Source organism: Notechis scutatus, chromosome 4 (genome assembly GCF_049901735.1).
Source record: "Notechis scutatus isolate UNSWTSFEM ecotype Mainland chromosome 4, rNotScu1.2, whole genome shotgun sequence".
In the NCBI taxonomy this organism is placed as follows: Eukaryota; Metazoa; Chordata; class Lepidosauria; order Squamata; family Elapidae; genus Notechis; species Notechis scutatus.
The window spans coordinates 29,644,964-29,666,591 of record NC_142012.1 but is presented as its reverse complement, the minus strand read 5'-3'; the positions used below and the strand labels follow the sequence as shown (position 1 = coordinate 29,666,591).

The following is a 21,628-nucleotide window of genomic DNA, read 5'->3' as shown; positions in this document are numbered from 1 at the left end:
CGGCCGCAAAGCTGCTTGGCAGGAATAGGGAGCTCTCCGCGCTCTGCCATGATCACCCATTAGGAGCAGCTGGTGGTGAGGAATTGCTGCCCGCGGGGCGCTCCTAACGGCAAGTCCCCTCACCCTTCCCCCATTTTGCATGTTTTAAAATAGGCCTAAATTTGGGGGGGAGGGGCTTAATTTTATTTTATGCCTAGAAAACATGCTGGGTCTTCCTATTGGGGGAGGTCGTATTGTTGGAGAAACACGGTACATACATACATACATACATACATACATACATACATTCGTAGATTTTCACGGGTACAGGTATGTAGGTCTAGGTGTGTTCGGGTCTTTTCCCATGTAAGATTAAGAGTATCTTGGCGATGTTTCGTTGAGGTCCCACTCACCATCTTCAGGCTGGTGCTTTTGGCTTTGTGCCAGTGCAAGCAGTGTGTGATGGGAGCTGCCGTCTCTCTATAAATACTGGTGGTGGGGGCTGATGTGCTGGGCTGATTGGCTGCACTGTTGCCTCTTGATTGGTTGATGGAGTTGATGTTGGTATAATGGGCTGTGTGGTGGCCTTGTGAGTTTTGTTGTGGAGATATCCTGGATCTTGTGCTGTAATCTCCTGGGTCGTTTGTTTTGTAGTGATCTTTTTTCCATTAGCCTCTTGTGTTTTAATGGCTTGGGTAATGGGTTGTGTGATGGGCTTGCGAGTTCTTTTGTTGTGGTATCCTGGGTCCTCTGTTGTAATCTCCTGGGTCGTTTGTGTTTTGATCTATTTTCCATTAGCCTCCTAGGTAGTAACGGCTTGGGTAATGGGTTGTGTGATGACCTTGTGAGACTTATTGCTGTGGTATCCTTGGTCTTGTGCTGTGATATCCTGGGTCATTTGCTGTGTTGCAACTTCTTGAGTTCTTGTGGTGTAATTTCCTGAGTTTTCTGATATCCTGAGCGGGTGGCTGTGATGTAGCATTCTGGGTTTTAGTCTGGCTTCAAGTTTGGGGTCTGGGTCTGTGTTCTTGGCGTGTGTTAGCTTGTTTGGTTTTGGGCTCGGGGGGTGCTACAGCTGGTGAGGCAGCCGTGGTCTGTTTTCTGGATGGTGGTTGTCCTTTGTTTATAGGATGGGCTTGGGCCTGGGTCTGATGAGGGGGATTGGCGGTGGTGTCCCGTGTTGTTTCGGGTCTGGTGTTGGTTTTCGTGGCTGGGACTCGTTTGTTGGTGAGGGCTAGCTTCCAGATGTCTGGTAGGTGGGAGGTATCGTCCCATTTATTCATGTTATGGGGGTGTTTCTCTATCTTGATGGCTTCCCTGATTATTCTCTTGCTGGAGTGTTCAGTGTTGGATATTAATTTGGTTCCTTCGAAATTAATTTTATGGCCTGTGGCTTTAAGGTGCTGGAAGAGGGAGGAAGTATTTTCTTCTCTTCTGACTGCGTTTTTGTGTTCTGCGATGCGTGCATTTATTCTCCTGTTGGTTTGTCCAATGTATGTGGCTGGGCAATTGTTGCATGGTGTTTCATAAACTCCTTGGTTTTCTAGCTGGATCTTGTCTTTGGGGTTTCTTAGGATATTGGCTATTTTTTGGTCAGTGCCGAAGGCTGTCCTGATATTGTTTGTGTAAAATTTTGCTGATTTTGTCTGTGGTGCCTTTGATATAAGGGAGGAGTGCGATACCGTTGTCTTGTTCTGTGTCTTGGTTTTTTGGGGGTATCTCTTTTCGGATTAGATTGGTGATAGTGTTTCTTTGGAATCCGTTGGAAATTAATCCGTTAGTGAGGGTGTGTAGTTCTGTTCTCAGGTGATCTTTGTCAGCTAGGCATTTGGTTCTGGAGATGAGAGTCTTGGCTACGGAGTTGATCTGTGCAGGGTGGTGATGGGATTGTGCATTTAGGTAGCAGTTGGTGTGTGTTTTTTTCCGGTAGATGGTGTGTCCTAAGGAGCCATTGGGTTTTTTGTAAATTACGACGTCCAGAAAGGGAAGTTGGTTGTTGGTTTCTGTTTCCATGGTGAATTGTATTTTGGGGTGAAGGCTGTTGAGATGTGTGAGGAAGTTGTCCAGTTTTTCTTTCCAGTGTGGCCAAATTACGAAAGTGTCATCTACATATCTAAGCCAGAGTTTGGGTTTGTGTTCGGATTTGTCTAGAGCATTGGTTTCAAAGTGTTCCATGTATAGGTTAGCGATGAGGGGTGAGAGGGGAAATCTTAAGAAAAAGCCAGCCAATCTGCGAACATCAACTCCATCAACCAATCAAGAAATGGCAACACAGCCAACCTCCCCACCAGTATATAAAGGGAGATGGCAGCCCTGATCATGCTTTGCTCACACAAGCATGAAGCCGGAAGCACCAGCCTGAAGATGGCGAGTGGGACCTTGTCGAAACATTGTCAAGATACTCTCAATCTTACACGGGAAAAGACCTGAACACGCCAAGACCCATATATGTATGTATGTATGTATGTATGTATGTATGTATGTGTTATTCAGCTTTGTTCGGGTATTTTCCCACGTCATTATAGTGCTTTTAAAGTTGTAGCAATGTTTCGGCAGAATCTCATCTGCCATCATCAGGCTTCTGTATTCTGTTCGTACAGAAGCCTGATGATGGCAGATGAGATTCTGCCGAAACGTTGCTACAACTTTAAAAGCACAACTATAACGATGTGGAAAAATACCTGAACAAAGCTGAATACCATACACACACACACACACACATTTCCCATGCACCTTAGTGGCTTTTATTTGAATTTATGTGCATTATGCTTGCTGTGATCATCAGAAATAGATGCCATACGCTAAATAAATAAATAAATCAGAAGAAAACAAAATTATACATGTAATCTTTGAAATAACTTGTTTATAGTTGTAATACAGTAAGTGAAACATAATTATGCTTTTAGAAGCTACTTATGTCCATGCGCAATAATAGATTTTTAAGACTAAAAAATTTATACACTAAAATATTTATAAATTGTGTGTTTTTCCTATCGCTGCCTTCCCTATACCATACTGTCCTTCTAACAACAGTCTCTAAAGTATTCAAACATTACTTCATAGGTTCATGTTAGAGGGTCACATAAGGTTAATTGAGTTGTTCTGCCGTAATAATCCAAAGTGGAATATACACAGATGCCATTGTTCCTGGTCAGCTCGGTACAAGGACCTCAACTTAATGCTGAAATTGGAACATATACGTATTAGCTGTCTTTCTTTATTTACATGAAGTATCAAACAAGACTATAAAATTATCTTGGTTAACACTGAGGTATATATATATATATACCTCAGAAAACAAATATATATGTTTTCTGAGGTTTTCGCGGGTATTTGTATGTGGATCTTTGATTATTCGGGTTTTCTCCCGCATAAAATCTCATTCGTCATCTTCAGGCCCAATCTTAAACATATGTGAAAGGAACAATATTAAGGAAGGATAGAATAATGCAATATGAATATTTTACCTGGTACACATGTATATATGTGTGTGTGTAAGTGGCTGTTTAGCAGCAAACATTACATCAAAACCAACCAAATTACTTTATGGCCTGATATGATGCATGAGCCCAACCATAGAAAATAATCTAGATCCCATAGAACCTTAACCATACATCATTTTAATCTACATATAATTTGTTTAGCTTATAATTTTAGTTTATGGGTTGTCTGAATCAGCTACTAAGGTTTGTAACCATGTATACCATATAAACCTTGTAAACCATGAAACCTAGGCAAGGGTGGCTTATTCAATAATAAAGTGATGTTTGAATCAAGTAGTAGAGACATACTGCATTAAAACAGTATGTCTCAGACTGGCAATAGTCCAAAGTCTGATTTTTGATGGACATTTCTAAGAAGGCAACACTTCTTCACCTTTGAAGTCCAAAAGTCAGTTCTAATTTGCTTGAATAAAATTCTTTCCCAGCTCCATTAATCAATGACTAGCAAGTGTCCAGAGCAATCATGATTACAAATATAAGGTGGAAGAAAGATATCTCCAGAAACAATTTAAGGTCAAGGGTGGGGCAAACATTTGAAATCACCAACAGAGAGAGCAGAACTAGCAAAAGTGTTTTGCACCTATTTTTGATCAGGCACAAGAAGAAATTTACTTCTTTTTTTGCATCTGATCACAAGCCTCTTTTGCCAATAGCAAAGTCTAACATTGCTCTAATACATTTTAAATGTTCAAAACTTTTCAGACACTTTAAGTTCGGTTTTTCATTACATTGGCAATAATTGGTGAATAGTGGAGTGATCTAATTTAAAAAAAAATTAATTGGAAAGATGCCATCTAACTTTTAGAAGGTCTAAGATAATAGGTACAATTGCAGAATCTCCTTTCCAGCTTGTCTGCAGCACATTATGCATTTTCTGAGCTGCTATATGCAATGGCAATGGGTTGAAACATACTTACCTTCAGAATGAGTTACTTTATATCTAACCTTAAATGAGCTGTTCTTAGATTAAAGCTCACATAACAAATAGATACAGTAGTTATTTCCTAGTAATCATAGACAATGATATAAGTCAAGTCATAAACCACTTTCCCAATGTCGCATGAAGCCTTTTGAATTGGAGATTCCAGACAATTCTTTTAATCATTGCACCTATGACACTATCCCTATGGAAGGATACAAATTTATAGTGATGTATAATCTATTGTAATTTTTTTAAATTATAGATTCTGTTTATTCAGTGTCAGCTATTAAAAATACCCTGGGTTTATTTCAGGTAATCTTTTTTATTTTCTTTCACTCAGGGACTTTATTTATTAGATAAATTTATTAGATAAATTTTAAAAATTGTTAAATGATTTGAATTCTCTACTGTAAGTCTTCGCTAAATAATTCTATTATCATTTGCTATCAGCTGTTATCGTTTACTTAATTAATAGAGCAGAGGGCCTTTAATGCATTGTATATTTCCTATCAGTAAATAGCACATTATGAGATCAATCTGCGATATTACTGAGTCATCTGTACTTCTCCCTTTTAATCTCTGCAACCCTAACTCCACTAAAGGCTCATAGATGTGTCTGCAATAGTGTGAAGCCCATAGCAATACATAAAGAACATATTTATATAGAATTTATCCAACTGGAACATGTTAGACTGCACAGATGAAAATGTATATTTATTAATCAGAAGACAGAACCTATGATTGCAGTCAATAAAAGAATAAAATATATTAGAAGAGTGATTCTAAGACGATTAAAGATCTGGAGACAAAAACATATGATGAATGGTTGCAGAAATTGGGTATGGCCAGTCTAGAAAAAAAAGACTAGGGGTGATATGATAACAGTATCCCAGTATTTGAAGGACTGTCACAGAGAAAAGGGGGTCAACTTATTTTCCAAAGGACCAGGGAACAGAACAAGAAACAATGGATGGAAACTAATCAAGGAGAGAAGCAACCTGGAATTAAGGAGAAACTCCATAACATTGAGGACAATTAACCAGTGGATCAGCTTGTCTTCAGAAGTTTTAGGGGCTTCATCACTGGAGGTTTTTAAGAAGAGACTGGATAGCCACCTATCTGAAATGGTATAGGGTCTCTTGCTTGAGTAGGAGGTTGGCTCCAAGGTACCTTCTGATTGATATTGCTTGCCTAGTTGATATCAGCAGCTGGCACTTTATTTCATATGTGCTTCAGAAAACTAATTATTGGAAACAACATTGAGTCAAATCAAAAGATTGCACCTGTCTTACTGAAGACAAATATGAAAATTTAAGATACATGAAAAGTGGTTGCAACTGCAACCTAAGGCGGGGGGGGGGGGCATTTGGTGCCTTCCAGCACATGGGAGGGGATGGTTAAGAGAACTGGGTTTTAATTTTTTTTTAAAAAAAAATTGAATTTGAGTTGAATTTTTTAATTCACAAAATCAGGGCTAACTACTGTTGAAAAAAACCTATTATCCAAAAAAAAAAAAAAAAAGAGTTAATTGTGCACAATGACATTTTAGACAAATAGTTGTATCTTGTCTGTTTCTCTAAGTATTAATCTTCTATTCTTCCTTCACACTATTCCTTACTGGGAACATTGATACCAATGACCCCCCGTTGTTGGTTTTCATCAAGTATTGATATGCCCTAATCAAATTAGTCTTGACTTTCTTCTTCAGATAGTGAGAGTGACATTTGACCTGGACAATCAGCAGTAAGTAGCCTGATCAACCACAACCAAAATAATTGCATTTACTTCTCACTCAACAATCTTCTACTAATAAGAACTTTCAAATGCCTCTTTGGGATATTTGCTTTTACTTTCCTGTATGGTTAAAGATAACAGTGGATACTGTTGCTAGAGTTGCTTGTAGAGTAGAGTTGCTATATCTTCTTTCACTAAGACTTCCAGTGGAGAACTTTCCTTATTCATAGATTGAACTGAAGTGTGAAAAGGCTGGAATGAAAGAAATTCAAACATATAGTATATTCCGAGGAAAAGCCAATTTCCTATTAGTTGAATGACAACACATAGAAAAAGGCAGATTTTGTTCTTCATAACCCTTGTTCAGGCCATTGTTGGTAGCATATCAATACGTAATCAACTCTTCTGATAAACCTTTTACTTCCTCTTTGTACACCATTGGGATCCTTTTTTTATTAACAAAGACTGTGGCAAATGTGAAGGGAAGTCGGCTTATTTTACTAATGGGATTGGAAAATAAAAACTCTGAAATGTTCTCTCCAAAAGAGCACAAAAATGGAGATGTATGTTCAAATTTATAAAAAAAAAAATATCCAAAGAGAATAGAAAAAGAATAATTTCTGTTCAGTTGTCAGTTTGGCAATTGCAATTAAGTAACTCAAAGCTCAAGTCTGGCATTTTTTCTTACACGTTATATGATTGATGTTTGCACTTTAGAACCTTTAAAATATTTAAGCAGCAAAAGAAATGAAATGAACTGCAACCAGTTAAGGTCATCTTCTTAGGACAAAAGATGATGAAATATTAAAATGACAGAAACAAATTTCCCCATAGTTAATATACCATGACTTCAGAGATATGTATTATTCAAAGCAGGGAAACATGACTGACCTCTGGTCTATTGCATAATAGAGAAAGGATATGAAAGTTCAGGCCTTCACAAGTAGATATCAAGGAGAATGAGAAAGAGACAAAACAGGCGTACCAAAAATTGGTTGAATGATTACAATTGATGGGCGAGGCAGATGTGAGATGCACATATTCAACTGCAAAACATAAAAAATTAGTTCAATTAAAATTTGTAGCTAACTGAAGCACCAGCCCAGCAGCTTGTCCCTAAAGTGAATTCACACCTCGGGGTGAGATGTCAGAATTGGCAATTTGCATAGTTCAGTTTAAAAATGGTACAAATTTCTTCTGAAACTAATGACCAAACTGGCATTCTTTCAATTCAGAATCCTTGTAATTCTGCCAGGGAAAATTAATGGACTATTGATGTATTCTCTTGTTTTGTTTTGTTTTGTTTTGTTTTGAAAGCAAACAAATAGAGGAACAATACAGACCAGACTCAAGCTGAAATCAACCATTTCTCCTCGCTAATGCTATTATAGGCATAATGACTGGCAGCCTTTGATAAGGCAACCCTAGGCATATTTATTTGGAAAGAAGCCTTACTGAGCTCAGGAGAATTTACTTCCCAGTGAATAGATTAGGATCTGGACCACAAGGAGAGACAGTTTTGTCTAGTGATTAAGGCACCAGGCTAGAAAGCAGGAGACTGTGAGTTCAAGTCCCACCTTAGCCATGAAAGCCAGGTAGGTGATCTAGGGCTAGTTAGTCTCTCTCAGCCATCTCATACTTAATATAGTAGTTGTGGGGGGGGAAAGAAGGAAGAAGGTGTGTTGGATGCTTTCTGCCTTGAGTTACTTGCAAAAATAATAAAGGTAGGATATAAATAAAATAAAATAAAAATAAAAACAGGAAACCTGTCCAAGCAGTCTTCAGTTGTTGAAGCATCCTAGAAAGATCCAAATTTCAGGGTTGTTTGTCTTAAACTACATTAAAATAGATATTTAGATATGAAGCCACATAATTCACAAGTTACATTTTGAATTTTGTAACTAAGTGCAACTCCATTGATCAGGAACTGAGAAGCCTGTTGTCTGCCCGAAGTGGCTGAAGTCTTAACACCAAGCAGCAGCTTTATCCAGCATGGGCTGTAGGAGGAATGCTGGGGCTTTGGGTTCAGGAGCAGCTGAGGGGCATTTATTTCTCTCTCTTCCCCCAATCAGAACAGAGCTGGAAGGAACCTTGGGGGGCTTCTAAGTCTCGGGTAGCTATCAAGTTATTAAAATAATTTGCTGTGATAAGAAAATATATCTGTATGGTTGCTGCAACCTTCTGAGATTAGTTTCAGTTATAGAGAATTCTAATTCTGTTTTACTTGTTTCACCACTTCTCTTTACTCAGGCTCGCTTGTGATTTTTCTGAATATTACAACTGAAATTTGAAAATAAATAAATCAGATACATGGAGCCACCACAACAACTATCTAATGCATGAATATATTATTATTCCACAATAATAATATAGGTGATGAAATTCTACTATGGACTTATGTCGTTTGATGCTCTTGTTAAATAGCCAGAAAAAGGTTCTGAGAAATAATACAGGTGAAACTCGAAAAATTAGAATATCGTGCAAAAGTTCATTTATTTCAGTAATGCAACTTAAAAGGTGAAACTAATACATGAGATAGACTCATTACATGCAAAGCAAGATAGTTCAAGCTGTGATGTGTCATATTTGTGATGATTATGGCTTACAGCTCATGAAAACCCCAAATCCACAATCTCAGAAAATTAGAATATAACATGCAATCAATAAAACAAGGATTGTACATAGAACAATATCTGAAAAGTATAAGCATGCATATGTATTCAGTACTTGGTTTGGGCCCCTTTTGCAGCAATTACTGCCTCAATGCAGCGTGGCATGGAAGCTATCAGCCTGTGGCACTGCTAAGGTGTTATGGAAGACCAGGATGCTTCAATAGCAGCCTTCAGCTCTTCTGCACTGTTCAGTCTTATGTCTCTCATCTTTCTCTTGGCAATGCTCCGTAGATTCTCTATGGGGTTCAGGTCAGGCGAGTTTGCTGGCCAATCAAGCACAGTAATCCCACGGGCAGTGTGGGCAGGTGCCATGTCCTGCTGGGTAATGAAGTCAGCATCCCCATAAAGCTCATCTGCGGAAGGAAGCATGAAGTGCTCCAAAATCTCCTAGTAGACAGCTGCATTGACCCTGGACTTAATGAAGCACAGTGGACCAACACCAGCAGATGACATGGCTCCCCAAATCAACACAGACTGTGGAAACTTCATCCTGGACTTCAAGCATCTTGCAGTGTGTGCCTCTCCATTCTTCCTCCAGACTCTGGGTCCTTGGTTTCCAAATGAGATGCAAAAGTTGCTCTCATCAGAAAAGGGGACTTTGGACCACTGAGCAACAGACCAGTTCTGTTTTTCTTTAGCCCAGGTAAGACGCTTCTGACGTTGCTTGTTGTTCAGGAGAGGCTTGACAAGAGGAACATTTGAAGCCCATGTCCAGGATCCGTCTGTGTGTGGTGGCTCTTGATGCACTGACTCCAGCCTCAGTCCACTCCTTGTGAAAGTCTCCAACACTTTTGAATGGCCTTTTCCTGACAATCCTCTCCAGGCTGCGGTCATCCCTGCTGCTTCTGCACCTTTTTCTTCCACACTTTTCCCTTCCACATAACTTTTTATTAATTTGCTTTGATACAGCACTTTGGGAACATCCAACTTCATCTGCAATTACCTTTTGAGGCTTTCCCTCCTTATGGAGGGTGTCAATGATGGTTTTCTGCACAACTGTCAAGTCAGCAGTCTTTCCCATGATTGTGATTCCTACTGAACCAGACTGAGAGACCATTTTAAGGCTCAGGAACCCTTTGCAGGTGTTATGGCTTAATTAGCTGATTAGAGTGGGACACTTGGAGCCTAGAATATTGCACCTTTTCACAATATTCTAATTTTCTGAGATTGTGGATTTGGGGTTTTCATGAGCTGTAAGCCATAATCATCACAATTATGACAAATCATGGCTTGAACTATCTTGCTTTGCATGTAATGAGTATATCTCATATATTAGGTTCACCTTTTGAGTTGCATTACTGAAATAAATGAACTTTTGCATGATATTCTAATTTTTCGAGTTTCACCTGTAGTATCCCAATTAAATTGCACTGAAAGGAAGGGGTGATTCTCAATATTGGCTACAGCAAAACTGAGTCCCAGAGCTACATGTCTCTTGGAGCCCTGGGTACAACCCATAGACCTGCCAAAAGGCTCATTAGATGTAATTTTAGATCTGAAAGAAAGGGAAGAAGTGGAATTATTAAATTGAATGTCATCTTTACTATATTCTATTCAAATTTATTCTAAAATCATGCCCTACTTCTCTGAACTGGTCTTGCTTATTGTGGGGAATATGAATTCCTCTAGGTCTTTCAAAGGCCAAAGCCCCTGCTTGACCCCCATCCTATTCCGCCTACATTTCAAATCAGGTCCTTAAAAGAATTTAATGTGAGTGCAGGATCTGTCCTTGCTCAAAATTAAATCTTGACTCTTGTGTGGCTGTTCCTCTAAGAACATAGTTTATTTGATTTCTTTTAAAAAGAGACACGTATTTAAAGTGAAAAGGCACAGTATTCCAGGCAACTTTTATTAATAAAATATTTCAACTAGAAGTTGACAAGTTTTTTAATGAAAATAATTCTAATGAAACTAACTAATGTGTCTTTGCTCTCTTACAATTTCTATTTTTGGCTAGCATGCATAAAAAAACATTCTGGGATTTCCAACTTAGACATTTTGCATAAGTTGAAAATCCCTTAGTATATTTTGCCCTTACCTTTGTAGCTATTCTAGAACTGTAATAAAAAGATCTTAAAGAAATCGTGTTAAATTGTGCATGGATGTTAGTATGCATTATACTTTTAGGCTTCTAATCTAAAGCATATTTTCAATAAGCAAATTCTGTTGTGTTCAGTGGGAAGTATATTCTTACAAATCCATTTTGCGGGCTGGAGCTTTAGCTTATCCTTATCCTTATCCCTCTCCCACAACCTGCTGTTAGTTTTTTCTGTCTTTAAAAAAAAATCACTTAATCTGAACATGACAATGAGGGCATGTCCTACTTTACCCATTTAGGTAGCTAGTAAATAACATAAAAAAGAACAAAAGTTATTGGACCAATGCCCAAATAGGAGAATAAACTCAGAAAGACAAACATATTAAGGGAAAGCTTTCTAGATTAATCCACTTGAAGGAATTGTCAGATTTCTAGATGCTTTTAAGCAAGCAAAAATGTACAAAAATCATAGGAAAGACTTTAGGAGTCTTCCTGATTAAAGCATATAATTAATAATAAACTGAAGAACTTTAATATATTTATAATACTTTTATTTCTTCCTCCATCTTAATGTGATTTTTGTCTATCGGACAACCAGAATAAGACTACAGAACAGCATAATTTATGTTAATATTGCCATGAAAAACATTAAGGTACTTCAACTAATTGTTCTTGTCCATTTAATCAAACCCAGTGTGCTAATTCTTCATGAATCTATATTGCTGTAGAAGAATTAACCAATCTTTCCACATATACATAATCCATCGTATTATTCCCTTTCATAGTAAGCAAATGTATATTCAGTTCAGCAAAGGAGCAAGAAGTTAGGGCTTTGAGGTAAAAAGAAAAAAAAATAGTTAAATCTCGTTTGCCATCCAATAAACCTCTCATGACTCTTTATCCTTGCAAACTATTCTTGTTTCCATCACGTGCTCTGTGATGCAGTAGTTAAAGTCCAACATTGCATGCAAACTCTGCCCATAGCCTGGAGTTTAATTTTGACAGGGCTAAAGGTCAACCTTCCAAGGTTGGTAAAATGAGGACCTAGATTGTTGAGGGCAATATGTAAATAATGCTTTGACCTTATAAACTGCCTAGATTAGAGAGTATATAAAGCACTATCGGGTTAGTACTGTATATAAGCCTAAATGTTATTGCTATTGCTGTGTCAATTCACTGCTTCATGTACTCTTCTCATCGTTTGGAAGGACAGGGAAGGACCACATCAATTATGTTGAACCACAACTTCTTCAGACTCCCCTTCCTCTCAGTTCATTGGCAGTTCTGTTACATATTTGTTTTATTATTTCCTTGCTTTATATAATCAAACTATCTCAACACATATCTTTCATCCTGGTCATTTGCTTTTGTATTCAGTCCATGTTTATTCAGAACCAATCCATACATGACTCTCTTCTATTCAGCACTCTCTTCTTTAGTAACTCACTCCCACTACAGCTGGTCACACATATGCAACAAAGTGGATAGAAGCATGTTTTCATTCATAGCCATTTTTACTTCTTTTGAGAAACATTCATTTCTTGTGACAGACCACATACTGTTCCTTGTATGTTGACCAACGTTTGCATATGTTAACTTATCAGTGAAAAACTCTGCCAGTATTAAATTGCTGTCCCTACTATTGATCCTATCCTGCCTTTCCCGCCTCTGTTCCCTGTTACTGCCACTCACCTCACTTTTCTTCAAATGATGTAATGAAGGCAAAGGATATGAATTTGTATATGTCTTGAGTTGTGAACAGTACCAGAATATGGGAAAATGTTATTTTAATATTGGCAAACAAGGTAACATAATGGATCACACCAGAAACAATGTGTTGCTGGAACATATTTGGGGAATGGTCAGGTATCTTAGAGTAGTTTATCACTAGGGACTGTGGATGACCTGGCTTCAGTTCTCCATGCTCTGATAGTTTACAGGTTAGTCTACTGCAGCACATGATGGATAGACTGCCTTGGCTGAATTCCCAGTTCATTTCTCAATTCAATTACAGAGTGTTTTCTAACTTTTAAATATTTCCATGATGTGAGATATGAGTACCTAAAAGATACACACACACACACACACACACCTTATACATACAAATATACATATATAATATAGAGACTTTAATGTATATATCTCAAATGCCTTGAACATCTGAAAGCTACATATAACTATTGATTATTATCTTAATCACACATGAACAGTTTACTTGTTTCCTGTAGTGACAGGAGGGCCAGAAATCAGGCTGAGTCTGGCCTATCAACATATTTAAAAATATTTTAAAGCCTGCTGCCCTAATTATTGCTACCTTGGGATTTCTTTACTTTTGTAAAACTAATTAAACAATGTAAATATTTAGTCAATTACATTTTACTTATTTTAAATAACATTCAGCATTAACTTAATTAAAATTAATCAGATGCAAAAATACAGAGTTGCACAGATTACAGCAGAATTCAGATTCTTGGTTTTATGCTTGTTTGGCTCTTCACTGTTTGGTCACCACACATTAATAGTCCTTAGTTTGATATAAACTGTTTGACTGAATCTGTTATGTTCACTTTAAAGAAGAATAAGTAAATTGTGGAATCCCTGATATTCTCTGAGATGGGTTGCTTTCCTGCAGATGTTTCATTACCCAGCTAGTAACACCTAAAGATGTTACCTACTTGATCAATGAAATGATGGCAAAAAAACAACCAAGCTCAAAGAGCACCAAGTCTCCATAGTTCAACTTTGAGCTACAGATGTTCTCTTCTTGGGGTTTTAACAAGTAAATTGTTTAATGTTGAGAAAAGAGTTTTGTACTTTATTTTTCTAGGGGTCTTAGAATAGCATAGAAATTTAGAATAGTAGCCCATTATCAATCATTGGACCTGTTTATAATTGGTTTGGCTTTGCAACAAAATAAACAGTTGTGTTTTATTCATGTGACATGATTGAGCAAGCTGAGGATTAGTATGATATAGAAACTTGAAATAATTTTAAATGTTGTAATATTATATTGTGTATATTTATTATGTTTACATATTTTATTGTTTTTGCATATTACCAATAATATTTGTGGACAGTAATTGTGGATAATAATTTAGAAATCTTCTAATAAATTATTGAATGGGATTATTTTGTTTGTGTGTGTGTGTGTGTATGTGTGTATGATTGTTGAAATCCATGAAGTTATTGCAAACTTGGTCAAACTTAAATTCTACTAAAAATAGTGTGAAATTAGTTATGGATAAGTTCTACTTGAATTCACAAGTGCAATTAATTTTAGATTGATTCAACAAATGGTATTAGGGTTAAGATAATGGCTATTGGTTCTTTGGCATTCCTCACCTTGGAAGAAATGATGTTGGCATCACTACTGCTTGCAACTATTAAAGTACTTCTAGTAATAGACCACTTTAATATGCCCTGTGTTTTCCTGCCATGACCAAATAAATGCTTCTTCCTAGAATTGCAGCTCTTTAACCATAGATCATTGACTTAATGATCAAAAGATTCAAAGGAGAAAGCCAAAGTTGTAAACACCAGTTGAGTTTGCTGATATTAGCTGTTCTAGCAATTCGTTCATAATTCCTTTTATAATTTTTTTAATTGCTTGAAGAGCTATTTTGAGATTACAAAAGGCTAGATTACAGAAAGTACCATCAACAATAATTTTCTAATGTTTATATGACTCAGATTTGCAATTAGCTTACATGAAGATGAATGCTGTAAATCAGAATGATGACTTAAATATATATTTTCCATGTGGCATAGTGGTTAAAAAGTTAACTGAAGAGCTGGCAAATAAAGATTCAAATGTAGCTATAAAACTCATTGGAAGGCCTTCTCTAATCCTAATTTATATCACACAAAATTCTTCTGAGAATAAAAAAGGAAGGCAGAAACAAACCCACATTTCGGGATTAGGTTATAAAGATACAGTTGAAGACTAATAAATGCTTTTAGAACATACATCTCAGCGATTAGAAGGTTCAAAGCTGTCAGTTTTCATTCAGGATTCTGATTAGGATTCAAAACTGATTGAGTTGTTATGTAAAATTGGTTTACACCCATACGCCAATGATTTGCCTTATGATTTTCAAATTCTAACATATTTCACTTCCCCATTAAGTTTTTAAGATCGTTTAATACATAGGATTTCCTGCAGATCAAGTCCTTTACCCAGCTTTTTAGACCTGTTCCAGAACAATTTTTTTTCCTGCAGCAATACTCTAGTTTCCTTTAAAAACTATTTTGTCCAGCATATAAAATTTTTATGGCTGGATAGTATGATTATAGACAACTTTAGCAGATCTTAATATGTATAAGAACAACTAATCTGATACCTCATGAGGTTCACAGAATCAAGCACTATATAGCAAAAAGCAATCCAAAGCCAGTATTTAGTCTTATAACACCCATGATCATTTATTATTGTTTTAAATTCCATAGGCAAAGTTTTCCAGATGGATGTAAAGTAATAATAATTTTGAGCTGTGTACAAACAATCCAAGAGAATAAAAAACAATCACATTCATAATTCATGAAAAGTTCATGGCCATAAATATATCAAAGTAAATGCCAGAACAATTCATTAGCACAAACTGAGCGTAAAAATGACTGCTTGATTGCCATCATATTTGACAGCAATCATTTTTTGTTTTTTTGATGCCATGCTCTAGTTAGCTAAAATTCAAGCCTTTGGAATGTCCATCTTACATTGTTCTTTGCTGTCTTATTTCATTATCAAGACTAGAGAAAGGAAGGTAATTGCCTTTGTCACAGTTTAATTGATTTTCTGAAATGGTTGGTTTTATTTTCCTCTTATTGTTGGACTATTTTAATAAATACAATAATTAATCATATATGTGTGTCAAAAATGTACAATTAAAGCCTTAAAACAATCAAGGAATCAATTTGAATGCCCCAACAGTACTAATTTACAGACAAAACATATTTGAGATGTCTTTGTAAATTCTTGATATTTGAACAAGACTTTTATGGTATATTTCTATGATCATAAAGATGTCTACTCAGGTCACACAGTAATACAAAGACACTGGTTCTATCTTTTGGGATTTCTTAGACTTAGCTCTGGTCCCAGGATAATGAGTCATGCTGCTACAATGTAGAAAAATATGTACCGTATTTGCCGGCGTATAAGACGACTTTTTTGCCCTGAAAAAAATGCCTCCTGTGGTGGTCTGGCATTCGAAATGAGACACAGGGAAAATGTCTGAGCAAATGCCAGCCCTGAGTAAACTCAGGTAGCAGTATTTATTGAGAAAAAAGTAAAACAAAAGTACAGTATGCATTCAGAAAACAATGACCTCTACAGAATTACCTCACCAGCATGAGAACATACAATCTTGGAAAGTCCCAGATGTTACCTTACTAGGATGAGATCATACAGCCACGGAAAGTCCCATGGGAAAGTCTGGAAAGTCCCATGGGAAAGCACAACTGTGTACCTTGAACTTTTACCTATTTTCCTGTTCCTTCTAAACTTGCAGATCAAAACAGGATGAGACATTCATTGCAAAGGTACTCCTACCCCCACCAAGAATGCCTGCATATCCCTAGATCTATGCTAATAGTTGTACAAAGGACTTACAGAAAATGATCAATAAAATATATTACCACATTCCCTCCTTTTTTATTTATTCAAAGATAGGGGGTGTTTTAGTGGCATAGTACACAGTTCCCTCACGACCTGGTCCCATACGCCGGAAGACTGAGGTACACATTTGTAATAGATTAGGAATACATTGAATAAAACAACATAATAAGATACATATAGCAATAACAATAACAACCCCTTGCAATAAGGAGCGAAACCATGATCCATCAGGAAGCCAGGACCACAGACTGTCCCAGAATGATGCATTAAACCCATCGGCTCCAGATTGATGCTGAGCAATACGATCTTCCATGTCCTGAACAGTCTTTGTAATGTTTGGCTCATAATTATGTATAAAAACACAGCAATGCGAATGAATTAAAGCACAAACTCCTCCTTTGGCAGCTAACATAATATCTAAAGCATATCGATTTTGCAAAGTAACTTTACGAATTTCAGACATTTCTGCATTAATCATCTTAAAGTTTCTTTATAGTAACATTAAACATAGCAACAGTAAAATTATTTAAAATATGAATATCCCTATAGTTCATAGCAACTCCCAAAGGTGGGATAAGACCTCGGGAAATTTGTGTCCATAGGTTTTTGAGATAATAACATCTCTTTGCCTCCGTATCGAAGTTCGTGGAGGCATAAGACGAATGGAAAGAGAGTCTGTATAAGGTAACTTAGGCAACTCCAATTGACACTGATATTGTCCATAGTCTGAAACAGAAACATTAAACAGGATCAGAGTTGTTGCACAGGCTGAAGATATAATATCCTTATCAGGTCCCGAGTAAAGAATGTCTTGATCCTTATGCCAGGACCAATATGCTGGAAAAACCAAAGGATACCGCTGTTTGCAGATTAATTTAGTCCGGTTCCCCAAAGAAACCTGCTGCATACAAGTTGGTAATCTCAGATAAGCAGTCATCTTTTCCCAGTCTTCACAGCGCCGCGTCCGAGCTATCGGCATCAAGAGAATCAGGAACCACAGGTACACCATCTTGCTCCTCCGAAACTTCCTTCACAGGTGCCTGCGAATGATCAGGTCGAACACACCGACCAGGAACCCAGCGAATTTGACCAAGATGTTCAACTGCTGCATAACCATGTCCCCACGTTATCAGCTCAGCAGGAACCCATGCTGGATCCGGAAGGAACCGCACCAACACCCGAGGTCTCACCGCATCTGTAGAAGGAGAAGAAAAATGCCTGCTGGCCGCACTCGCAGGGGGTTACCAGACAAATTTAAAAATTTAAAGTATATAAAGCTAGATTTAATTGATCTTGAATCGCCGGAAGCCCCAAGAGCTTCCCTCCTTTTTTATTTATTTTAGTTAACATGGTCTTGAGCGTGGTAAAAATCTGTATTTCCCAGATTTCTTCTTGATAACAAAAACTGGAGAATTATAAGGACTAGTGGTAGGCACTATATGTCCCTTTTCTAATTGTTGTTGAACCAATTCATGTAAATGAACTAATTTCTCACTAGTCAAAGGCCATTGGTCTATCCACACTGGCTCCTGTTGGAGTAGTTGTAATTTTAATAACTCCACAGGTGGGTGTTCAGTCATCATGAATGACAACCTTTGTATCAAACTGTTGCATCAAATCTCTGCCCCACAAGTTAACGTGAAGGCGCAGAACAATTGGTTGGAAATGTGCAATAGCACCTCCCTGCTCTGTTTTAACAGAAAGAATCCTCCTACTAACCCGTGCGTCCTGAAGTCCTCCGACTCCTCGAACGGACGGTGTAGGATCCGTCGGCCACTCCCTAGGCCACTCACTTTCGCTAATCACCGAGACATCTGCTCCAGTGTCCAGCATCCCAGTGAACTTTCTACCTTCAACCAAAAGAGTTAATTTTGGTTTCTGATCAGCTTTGACATTTTGCATGATGGAAAACACACTAGACTCATTAAACATATCTGTAGATCCAAATCCACCCTGACGAATTCTATCTGACTCTCCCAAAGACATAGATGGCAAAACTATAAGCTGTGCAAAACAATCCCCTTTTTTCAAAGATTGAGGAACAGGTGTATGAACCTGAATTTTGATCTGACCCTCATAATCTGAATCAATAACCCCAGGAACCACAAACAATTGACGCCTATGAGCCGATGATCTAGGAAGAAGAAGACCCACAGAAGCCGGAGGTAACGGTCCATAGAAATCCGTTGACCCTAAACAAACCACATGCGGATACCCCAATTCCAAATCTTCGGCTAATGGAAGATCAATTCCTGCTGAACCTTTAGTAGCTGGCAACCATATCTTATCCCTACCTCTCTCTGGTGGCTCCAACCCTTCGGACATTACTTCACTCTTTAGAGTAGGGAGAATGCCCTGATCCCTGCTTCCTAGTTTTTCCCCTCAGAATGAAGTCTGCACTGATTTGCCCAATGGTAGCCTTTCTTACATTTTGGGCACACTGATTTAGGACGAACACCCTGTCCCATTGATCTCTTATTTTGCTGACTTTGACCTCCTCCAGGAGCCCGACATTGCGCTTTAAAATGTCCAGGCTTCCCACAATTGAAACAATTCCCCTTTTGAGCATGTCCTGCTTGTAAAGCCAGAGCTAAAGTTTCCATGTTAAAAGACTGACTCCCAACCTTCCTACATGCATTAATCAAATCCGCGATTTCTCGCTCTCCACTTGCTACAAGTGGATTTAAGATCTTTCTGCAATCTGTGTTAGCTTGTTCTACTGCTAACTTCAAAAGCAACTCTTTCTGGGCGAATTGATTATTAATTTGTCTTTCAATAGCCAATTTCAGTCTGCTAATGAAATTTTCATAGGGTTCATTGTTCCCTTGTTTGATGTTAGTAAAGGTCTTCTCACCACCTTCGCCGTCAGGGAGAGCCCCTACGGCTTGAAAAATTAATTGTGGGAGAAGAACGAACCCCTCCTCAGGCATACCATCTCTCTGTTGTTCCACTGTTGTAAAATTACCAGCTCCGTAAAGCTGATCTGGGGTAACATTTGCTGTTCCCCTCTGGACTGCCAGCTGTCTCCATTTCTGATCTAACACCAAATATTGAGCTGGAGTTAAAATCATATTCAACAGAGCTTTCCAGTCAGCCGGAATCATTTTATTTCCATAACCGACTGCTTCTAACAATGCCTGAGTATATGGTGATGTAACACCATATTCTTTTGCTGCTTGCTTAACTTCCTTCAAAACCCTGAGAGGTAAAGGCTTCCACTCCCGCTGCGGATTCAACGCAGCATCCATGACAATTTCTACTGGATTAAGTTGAACTTCTACTCCAAACTCCACCAAATCATCTCCTGATAATTCCCCTCTATTCTTTGCTTCTTGAATAGCTGCAGTAACTGCATCCACCTGAACCCTTAAAGGTAAACTCTTATCCTCTGACAAAGTATTTCTAGCGCCGGACAGTCCCCCAGCTTTATCTGGAGGTGCCGTCGGCGGCAACAAACGTACCGCATGGTAAGGCGGCAAACCTTCTTCGGGGGGTGCTAGGAGCGGTTGTTCATAAGTAGCTAACGCATCCATAATCACCCTCCAGGTTAATAAAATTGAAGAAGGGGCACGAGGTTCCTCGTGCAAAAATTTCCTATCTTTTTCCAGGACTCTACTTTAATACTACCTCCCTCCGGATATGACTTAATATTTTTCCAAACATACTGTAATAAGTCCTCAATTTCTTTCTTTCCTACAGCACAACCCCTACTGCCAATTCCAAACCCAAAACTATTCCCAATGATCCCTCTCAATTCCCTGATGTGCTCTTTCTGAGCCTTCGAGAGATCTCCCCCATACTCACGAAAGAATCTATCTTCGTCCAGCGAAGAAGATGAGGGCCCAGTCGACGTCCGCGACGATGAGTATAGGATGCGGGAAACGTATAGCCTTCCAAGCTATCACGTCGGGGTCACCATTTGTGGTGGTCTGGCATTCGAAATGAGACACAGGGAAAATGTCTGAGCAAATGCCAGCCCTGAGTGAACTCAGGTAGCAGTATTTATTGAGAAAAAAGTAAAACAAAAGTACAGTATGCATTCAGAAAACAATGACCTCTACAGAATTACCTCACCAGCATGAGAACATACAATCTTGGAAAGTCCCAGATGTTACCTTACTAGGATGAGATCATACAGCCACAGAAAGTCCCATGGGAAAGTCTGGAAAGTCCCATGGGAAAGCACAACTGTGTACCTTGAACTTTTACCTATTTTCCTGTTCCTTCTAAACTTGCAGATCAAAACAGGATGAGACATTCATTGCAAAGGTACTCCTACCCCCACCAAGAATGCCTGCATATCCCTAGATCTATGCTAATAGTTGTACAAAGGACTTACAGAAAATGATCAATAAAATATATTACCACACCTCCAATTGGGGGTCGTCTTATATGCCGGGTCATCTTATACGCCGGCAAATAGTAATTGGGAAGCACTGCGGCTGCCCGCGGCTGAGGCACTTTTGCGCACCGTGGAAACGAATCCCGTGAAGCCGAAAGGAGCAGCCAGCCTTCTCCCAGCTCCCAAGGAAACGAGGCTCGCACCGCCCGAGCTCCGCGCAGCTCCAGTCCCGCGTTGCCTCGGGAAGGGAAAGGCAAAACCAGGAGCCGCTGCTGCCATTGCAAAGCGCCTCCGCGGCTCTTCCTTTTTGCCTTTCCTTCCCGAGGCAACGCGGGACTGGAGCCGCATGAGCGCGCGCCAGCGGTAACAACTCCTGACAGCCCTAGCCGGATACCTCAGCGGAGCCCAGGCGGTGCGAGCCTCGTTCCCTTGGGAGCTGGGAAAGGCTGGCTGCTCCTTCGGCTTCACGGGATTCTTTCCACGGTGCACAAAAGTGCCTCAAAAAAAAAGTGCAAAAGTGGAAGGCGTGCGGAAGAGAGGCGAGTATATAACAAACTATATTTTGAGTGGAAATGCTGGGGGGTCGTCTTATACGCCGGGTCGTCTTATACGCCGGCATATACGGTATCTGTATGGGTTGTTTTCCCTTTCAGTGTTTCAGGATATTTCCCCCAAAATAAATAAAAATAAATAAATAAAAATTACATAATTGATAACTTATTGCCAAGTATGAAAGACATGTATTATTGGCATCATGCACACACCAATTAATAGGATATTAGTATTGGAATACAGCAAAATTTTATTTTTGAGGATCTTCTGAA

At 38.5% G+C, this 21,628-nt stretch overlaps 1 long non-coding RNA gene across 1 annotated transcript in view; it reads right to left on the bottom strand.

Annotated features, from left to right (window-relative positions):
• Window positions 1–6,265: 6,265 nt before the first annotated feature.
• LOC148130685 (uncharacterized) overlaps window positions 6,266–21,628 on the bottom strand; it is a 29,293-nt gene continuing 13,930 nt past the window's right edge. Inside the window, exons 2-3 of the long non-coding RNA XR_015749214.1 lie at window positions 7,124–7,184; window positions 6,266–6,390 (exon numbers count right to left, since the gene is read on the bottom strand). This is a non-coding gene — a long non-coding RNA (uncharacterized LOC148130685). The remainder of the gene's footprint in view (window positions 6,391–7,123; window positions 7,185–21,628) is intronic.